This window comes from Hemiscyllium ocellatum (assembly GCF_020745735.1).
Source record: "Hemiscyllium ocellatum isolate sHemOce1 chromosome 27 unlocalized genomic scaffold, sHemOce1.pat.X.cur. SUPER_27_unloc_13, whole genome shotgun sequence".
Taxonomy (NCBI): Eukaryota; Metazoa; Chordata; class Chondrichthyes; order Orectolobiformes; family Hemiscylliidae; genus Hemiscyllium; species Hemiscyllium ocellatum.
The window spans coordinates 482,269-489,933 of record NW_026867480.1 but is presented as its reverse complement, the minus strand read 5'-3'; the positions used below and the strand labels follow the sequence as shown (position 1 = coordinate 489,933).

Sequence of the window (7,665 nt, the reverse complement as noted above, 5' to 3'; positions counted from 1 at the left end):
TGCATGTTGAAGACAGATAGGAATTTTTACTAAGGGCAGTAAATCTGTGGAACATGTTACTCCAGAGGGTTGTTGAGCTTGGGTCGTTAAGTACATTCAAGGCTGTCAGTTTTTGTTTAACTAGTGAGGAAATTGAGGATTATGTGGAAATAGCAGGAAGTGGAGTTGATGTTTACCAGAGCAAACGTGATCTGAATAAATGGCAGAATTGATTCAATGAGCTGAATTAAATAGTTAAGAATAAAGGAGAAAAGGATACAACTGGCAACTACAGGCCAGTCAGTGTTGGAAATTAGAGATTGGACGGAGTTGGTAGCATTTTGGCATTGTTACTGGATTTAACATCTGGAGATTCAAATTGATGCTGCTATGTCCCCGATGCACTTTGGAATCAATTAATATATCTGGAATATAACGCTTATCGCTGCTTTGGTGATCTTAGCAATTGATATAAGGACCTATCTTGTTAAGGAAGGAAATCTTTAGTCCTTACCCAGTTTGGCGATTGTGTCAATCTTGATCCACGGTAATGTGATTAACTCGTAACTGCCTCTGAAATGGCCCTTGGTATTTCTGGGAGATAACGTGCCACATCCCATGAATGAATAAAGGAAAATATTCAGCAGAAAATTGTCACTGAAGTGAAGATTGTGATCTAGTGATAATGGTTGAGTAACCCAGAGATCTAGGTCTTCTGACAACAAAATTTCAAATCCCATCATGGCAGCTCGTGGAATTTATGTTCAACTAATAAAAAGATCTGGAAGTGAGAGTTTGTCTCAGTACTGGCCACCAGGAAACCATTATTGATGAAAACAATGAACGGCAGATGTTGGACATCGGAAACAACAGGCACATTGCTGGGGCATTGCAGCAGATCTGGCAGCATCTGTGGAGAGAAAACAGTTAGTGTTTTGAATCCAGCCAGTTTTGAAGGACCATTGGACACAAAACATTAACACTAATCTCTTTGTAGATGTTGCCAGAACTGTGCTGTTTCACCAACCATTATTGATCGATGTGAAATTATTCCTTTATGGAGGAAAATCTACTATTCTTTAACACTGTGCGTGCACCAGGGACCATGTGATTCCAGACCTACTACAGTGTGGGGTTGACCCTCAGCTGCCTTCTCGCATGTAATCAATTACTCGGTCCAAGTGACATCAGGGACGGTGAGAAAATGTTGCACATGTTTGCAACAATCACATGCCGCAATTTCTTTGTACAAGAAAAGCACCAGTTAACGAAGGACAGCCAAGACAAATTGCTATGGGAAGGTCATGCCCAACTGGTTTCATTTCCTTGTAGTAATACCAGAATTGTAAGTATTTTTAATAGTCGTGTTCAGAGGTTACAAAGCTGTAGGAATACTGAAAGGGTTCAGAAAAGATTTACAAGGACGCTGCCGGGGTTGGAGAGTTTGAGGGCAAGGAAAAGGCTGGACAGAGACGAGCTATTTTCCCTGGAGCTTTGGAGGCTGAGGGATGACTTTATAGAACTTCATAAAATCATGAGGAGCATTGATAGGGTAAATATGAAAGGTCCTTTACCTGGGGTGGGGGGAGTCAAAAACTAGAGTGCATAGGTCTAACTGAACATGTGGCTGCAAGGATGGTGTAGGAGGGAGGGTTTCAGGTTCTTGGATAATTGGGGCTCATTTTCGAGTTTTTTTTATAGGCTTCCGCAGAGTTCCAGGGAGGTGGAAGGGAGGATAAGCAAAATTATTCTGGGTAGAAGTGAATGGAACAGGGTGGCCATTATGGGGGACTTTAACTTTCCCAACTTTGACTGGAAATGCTATAACTCTAGTACGTTGAACGGGTCTGTTTTTGTCCAATGTGTACAGGAGGGTTTCCTGACACAGTATGTCGAAGGACCGACAAGAGGCCACATTGGGTCTGGTGCTTGGTAATGAACCAGGCCAGGTGTTTGATATAGTGGTAGATGAGCAATTTGTAGAGAGTGACCATAATTCAGTTACGTTTACTTTAGCGATGAAAAGGTTTATGTACATGCCACAGGTCAAGAGTTGTCGGTGGGGCAAGGGCAATTATAATGCGATTAGGCAGGAATTAGGATGCATAGAATGGAGTAGCAAAATGCAGGGTGTGCAGACAGTGGAAATGTGGAGCTGGTTTAAGGAACAGATATTGCATGTCCTTGATAGGTATGTCCCTGTCAGGCAGGGAGTCAGTGATATGGTAAGGGAACCGTGGTTTACAACAGAAATTGCATCTCTTCTTACAAAGAAGAAGGAGGCTTTTGTGTTGATGAGGCAAGATGGTTCAGATGAGGCGATGGAGAGTTACAGATCAGCTCGGAAGGATTTAAAGAGACAAATTCTGGATTAGTGGTGCTGGAAAAGCACAGCAGTTCAGGCAGCATCTGAGGAGCAGTAAAATCGACGTTTTGGCACCTGGATACCCCGTGCTGGCCTATTACCTACCCTCGATCTCTTCATTTCCAACTGCCACCAGGACATTAACCACCTCAACCTGTCTACTCCCTCCCCACTCCAACCTTTCATCCTCACAACGCACAGCCCTCCACTCCCCCTGCTCCAATCCCAACCTCACCATCAAACCAGCAGATAAAGGGGGTGCAGTGGTAGTCTGGTGCACTGACCTCTACACCGCTGAAGACAGAGGCCAACTCGAGGACACCTCCTCCTACTGCCCCCTAGACTATGACCCCACCCCCCATCACCAAACCATCATCGGCCAGACCATACAGAACCTCATCACCTCAGGAGATCTCCCACCCACAGCTTCCAACCTCATAGCCCAGGAACCCTGCACTGCCCAGTTCTACCTCCTTTCCAAGATCCACAAGCCTGACCAGCCTGGCTGCCCCATTGTCTCAGCATGCTCCTGTCCCACTGAACTCATCTATACCTACTTCGACACTGTCCTATCCCCCCAGCCCAGGAACACTCCACATACGTTCGAGTCACCACCCATACCCTCCACTTCCTCCAAGACTTCAGTTTCCCCGGCCCCCAACGCCTCATCTTCACCATGGGTATCCAGTCCATCGATACCTCCATCCCCCATGACCAGGGCCTCCAAGCCCTCCGTTTCTTCCTATCCCGACGTCCCCAACAGTACCCTTCCACCGACACTCTCATTCATTTGGCTGAACTGGTCCTCACACTTACCAATTTCTCCTTCGAATCCTCCCACTTCCTCCAGACCAAAGGGGTAGCCATGGGCACCCGTATGGGCCCCAGCTATGCCTGTCTCTTTGTTGGCTAGGTAGAACAGTCCATCTTCCGGAATTATACCGGCACCACTCCCCATGTCTTCCTCCGCTTCATTGATGACTGCATTGGCGCCACCTCGTGCTCTTGCGAGGAGATTGAGCAATTCATCAACTTTACCAACACGTTCCACTCTCTTAAATTTACCTGGACCATCTGTGACACCTCCCTCCCCTTCCTGGACCTCTCCATCTCCATTAATGTCGACCGACTTGACACCGACATTTTTTACAAACCCACCGACTCCCATAGCTACCTGGATTACACCTCTTCCCACCTTACCTCCTGCAAAAATGCCATCTCGTATTCCCAATTCCTCCACCTCCACCGTATCTGCTTCCAGGAGGACCAGCTCCAATACAGAACACACCAGATGGCCTCCTTCTTTCAAGACCGCAATTTCCCTCCCAACGTGGTTAAAGATGCCCTCCAACGTGTCTGGTCCACATCCCGCACCTCCGCCCTCAGACCCCACCCCTCCAACGTAACAAGGATAGAACCCCCCCATGTGCACATCTTCCACCCTACCAAGCTTCACATAAACCAAGTTACTCGACGACATTTCCGCCACCTCCAAACGGACCCCACCACCGGAGATATATTTCCCTCCCCACCCCTTTCCGCCTTCCGCAAAGACCATTCCCTTCGTGACTACCTGGTCATGGTTACGCCGCTCAATAATCCACTCTCCTGTACTGGCATCTTCCCCTGCCACGGCAGGAATTGCAAACCCGGGGCCCACACCTCCTCCCTCTCCTCCATCCAAGGCCCTAGAGGAGCCTTCCACATTCATCAAAGTTTTACCTGCACATCCACCAATATCATTTATTGTATCTGTTGCTCCCGATGCGGGCCCCTGTACATTGGGGAGACTGGACGCCTCCTGGCAAAGCGCTTGAAGGAGCATCACTGGGACACCCGCACCAGTCAACCACACCGCCCTGTGACCCAACATTTCAACTCTCCCTCACACTCTGCCGAGGACATGGAGGTCCTGGGCCTCCTTCACCGTCGCTCCCTCACCCACCCAACGCCTGGAGGAAGAACGCCTCAACTTCCGCCTTGGAACACTTCAACCCTAGGGCATCAATTTGGACTTCAACAGTTTCCTCATTTCCCCTTCCCCCATCTCACCCCAGGTCCAAACTTCCATGACGTGTCCTACCTGCCTATCTTCCGTTTCACCTCTCTACTCCTTCGTCCTCCCTGACATATCATCTTCATCCCACCCTCATCCACCCTCTGTACTCCTTCATCCCCACCCCCACTCACCTATGGGGGTGCTCTATGCTCCTTTTTCCTCACCCCCACCCTCCTCTCATTTAGCTCGTATTCCTTCAGGCACTCTGCCTGTATTCCTGATGAAAGGCTTTTGCCCGAAACGTCCCGAGCCCTTACCTCTGATACAGGACACTGACTTCAGTATGTGTCATTACTGAGAGTTCTGATGTTCCCTTGTGTAATATCAACAACTTATCAGCTTCTGACACCTCTTGCTCCTTTGTTGCCTCTAAACACAATATGCCAATGTGTTCAGGGGAGGCGATGGCCGACTTTATTGTCAGCAGACTATTCACATAGGTAATGTTCTGGGGACCTGTGTTCAAAACCTGCCACGGCAGATGCTGGAATCTGAATTCAATATAAATCTGGTATTAAGAGTCTAATGATGAAACCGTTGTGGTTTGTTGTAAAAGCTTATCTGGTTTCCTGCTGTCCGAACCTGGTCTGATCTACTTATGATTTCAGATCCACTGTCAGCTGGTTGAATCTTCACTGCCCTTTCAGTCGATTCTTAAAGCTCATCTTTTTTAACTATGATATTGCCAGAATGATGTATAGACGGCATAGGCTGGGACTTTCTTTCACTGGAGTGTAGAAGGTTGAGGGTGGAGATTATGGAGGTTTATGAAGTCATGAGGGACAAAGATAAGGTGAATAACCAGTGTCTTTTCCTTAAGGGAAGGGAAGTTCAAAACTTGGGAGTATATTTCTAAGATGAGAGGGAGAAGATTTAAAAAGGACTACCCATGTAGTGCCTGGGGTCCCTCTCCTGCGCGCCTTTACAGGGAAAAAAATCCTACCCAGGTAAGCTTGCGCTACACCAGCTTCTGGGTCCGCTCCGCGCTTTTTTCCCTATAAAGGCGCGCAGGAGAGTCGCGGAGATGTGACTTGACTCTCTAGTCTCCCCAATGTTCTCGAGATCGGTGGAAGTCTTCTTACTGCCGCAGCCCGGGTACGATTCCCGGGCAGAGAGGAAATTTTCAGCAGAGCTACAGGGATGAATCTACGTCTCCCTGGTGGTCTAGTGGTTAGGATTTGGCGCTCTCACCCCCGCGGCCCGGGTTCGATTCCCGGTCAGGGAAGCAATTTTCAGCGGGTCGACGGGCAATCCAATCGTCTTAAATGCGCTGTACGGTTGTTTATTGATCTTCGTCGTTCCTGGGTGCTGCAGAGTGAAGCAGCTCATTGAAATAGCATCCTGATGCGGATTTGTTTGCATGTGTTGGGATGATTGTTTCTGCAGCTATAAACGAGTAAACAATCCTCACTCTCTCGGCGGAGCAGGACAGGGCTGTTTGGCAGTGCCTGTTTGTAGACGCGGTTACGTTTGTTTAACAGTTTAAATTTAATTTTTTGTATCTATTGCTCCCGATGCGATCTCTATAACATTCTCAAGATAGCTTTTAACAATAGGTGTCATCTCAATCAGATAATGCATTGAAGGTGTTAAGCTAAAGTCTGTCTGTGTCGCAATGTTAGGTCAGACGGATTCTATTTCTATCGTGGCATTACAGAATCTTACATGTATGTGTTTTTGTGCAAAATAAAATGCGATTCTGCAATTACAAATTCAACCCACAAACTTGTGTGTGTGTGTGCGCACAGGAGAAACCGAGTGATTATATGTGTGTGAGAGAGTATAATGCAGTTTAAGTCTGTGAGAGGGTGTATGTGAGAGAGAGAGAGAGCATTTGAGAGAGTGCATGTGTATGAGAGAGTCTGTGTGATTGTGTTGGCTTGAAGGTGTGTGTGTGTGAGAGTGAGTGAGTGAGAGACAGAATGTATAGTGTAGTGGGGTCACCTGTAGTGTGACATGAACCCAACGTCCTGGTTGAGGCCATCTCCATGGGTATTGAACTTGGCTATCACACTTTCCTTTTTTGCCTATCCTGAAGTCTACCTTGAAGGATGGTCACCCGAAGATCCAAGGCTGAATGTCCTGGACTCCTGTAATGTTCCCCGACTGGGAGGGAACACGCCTGGCTGGTGATTGTTGTGCAGTGTCCATTCATCTGTTGCTGTAGCCTCTGCTTGGTCTCATCAACATACCAAGACTCAGGGCATCGTTGCCTGCAGCATATGAGATAAACAATGCTGGCTAAGTCACATGAGTACCTGCTACACTCATGGTGGGTGGTGTCCCATGTGTAATGGTGGTAATCGTGTCAACACTCTGATACGTCTTTCATCATCTGCCGTGACAGAGTTGTATCGTGTTGTCCTGAAGGCCAGGTGGTTTTCTGCGAACAACTATTTGTTTAAAGTTTGGTGGTTGTTTGAATGCGAGAAATGGAGGCGTGGGGAAGGTCTTGGCGAGCTGCTCATCCTCATCAATAATATGTTGCAGGCTGCGAAGAACGTGGCGTAGTGTTTCGGCTCCTGAGAAGTACTGGACAACAAAGGGTACCATTTTGGTTGCAGCTCGTGTCTGTCTCCTAAAATAAGTCATTACAGTTTCTTGCTGTGACACATTGGAACTGGCAGTTGATGAGTTGAACATTGCACCCCGTTCTTATGAGAGCATGCTTGTGTACTTCCAAGTGTCTGTCACGTTCCTCCTCACCTGAACAGGGCTTGTCCAGAGGGGATGGCTGTTTTAATATGTTTCACTAGAGAAGTGTAGCACTGTCAGGTTATCCATGGTTTTGCGGTATAGAGAAGTGCTGAGACATCCATTCTTGATAGAGCTGCATGTGTTCAAAAATGAGACAGATACTAAATAGTGTGGCGAGTGTGATGGTGGGATGAAACTTGTTAATATCACAGTATCGTTGTTTCAGTGACTCCTCACCATGGGTCCAGAGGAAGAAATGTCATCAATATATCTGCTGTATAGTGTTGATTGGAGGTCCTGTGCAGAAAAGAAGCCTTGTTCGAACCTGTGCATGAAAGCGTTGGCATACTGGAGTGCAAATTTGGTCCCCATGGCTGTTCCATGTGTCTGGATAAAGAATTGGTTGTTAAAGGTGAAAATGTTGTGGTTGAGAATGAAGCGGATGAGTTGTAGGACAGTGCTCAGAGATTGGCAGTTGTTGGTATTGAGTACTGAGGCTGTTACCAAGATGCCATCATCGTGAGGAATGCTGGTGTAGAATACTGACACGTCCACGGATTCAAAT

General features: G+C 47.2%; 1 non-coding gene across 1 annotated transcript; it reads left to right on the top strand.

The window, feature by feature from the left end:
* Positions 1–5,556: 5,556 nt before the first annotated feature.
* Positions 5,557–5,628, top strand: trnae-cuc (transfer RNA glutamic acid (anticodon CUC)). Its single transcript has one exon. It is a non-coding gene; the product is annotated as a tRNA-Glu (tRNA).
* The last annotated feature ends 2,037 nt before the right edge of the window (positions 5,629–7,665 follow it).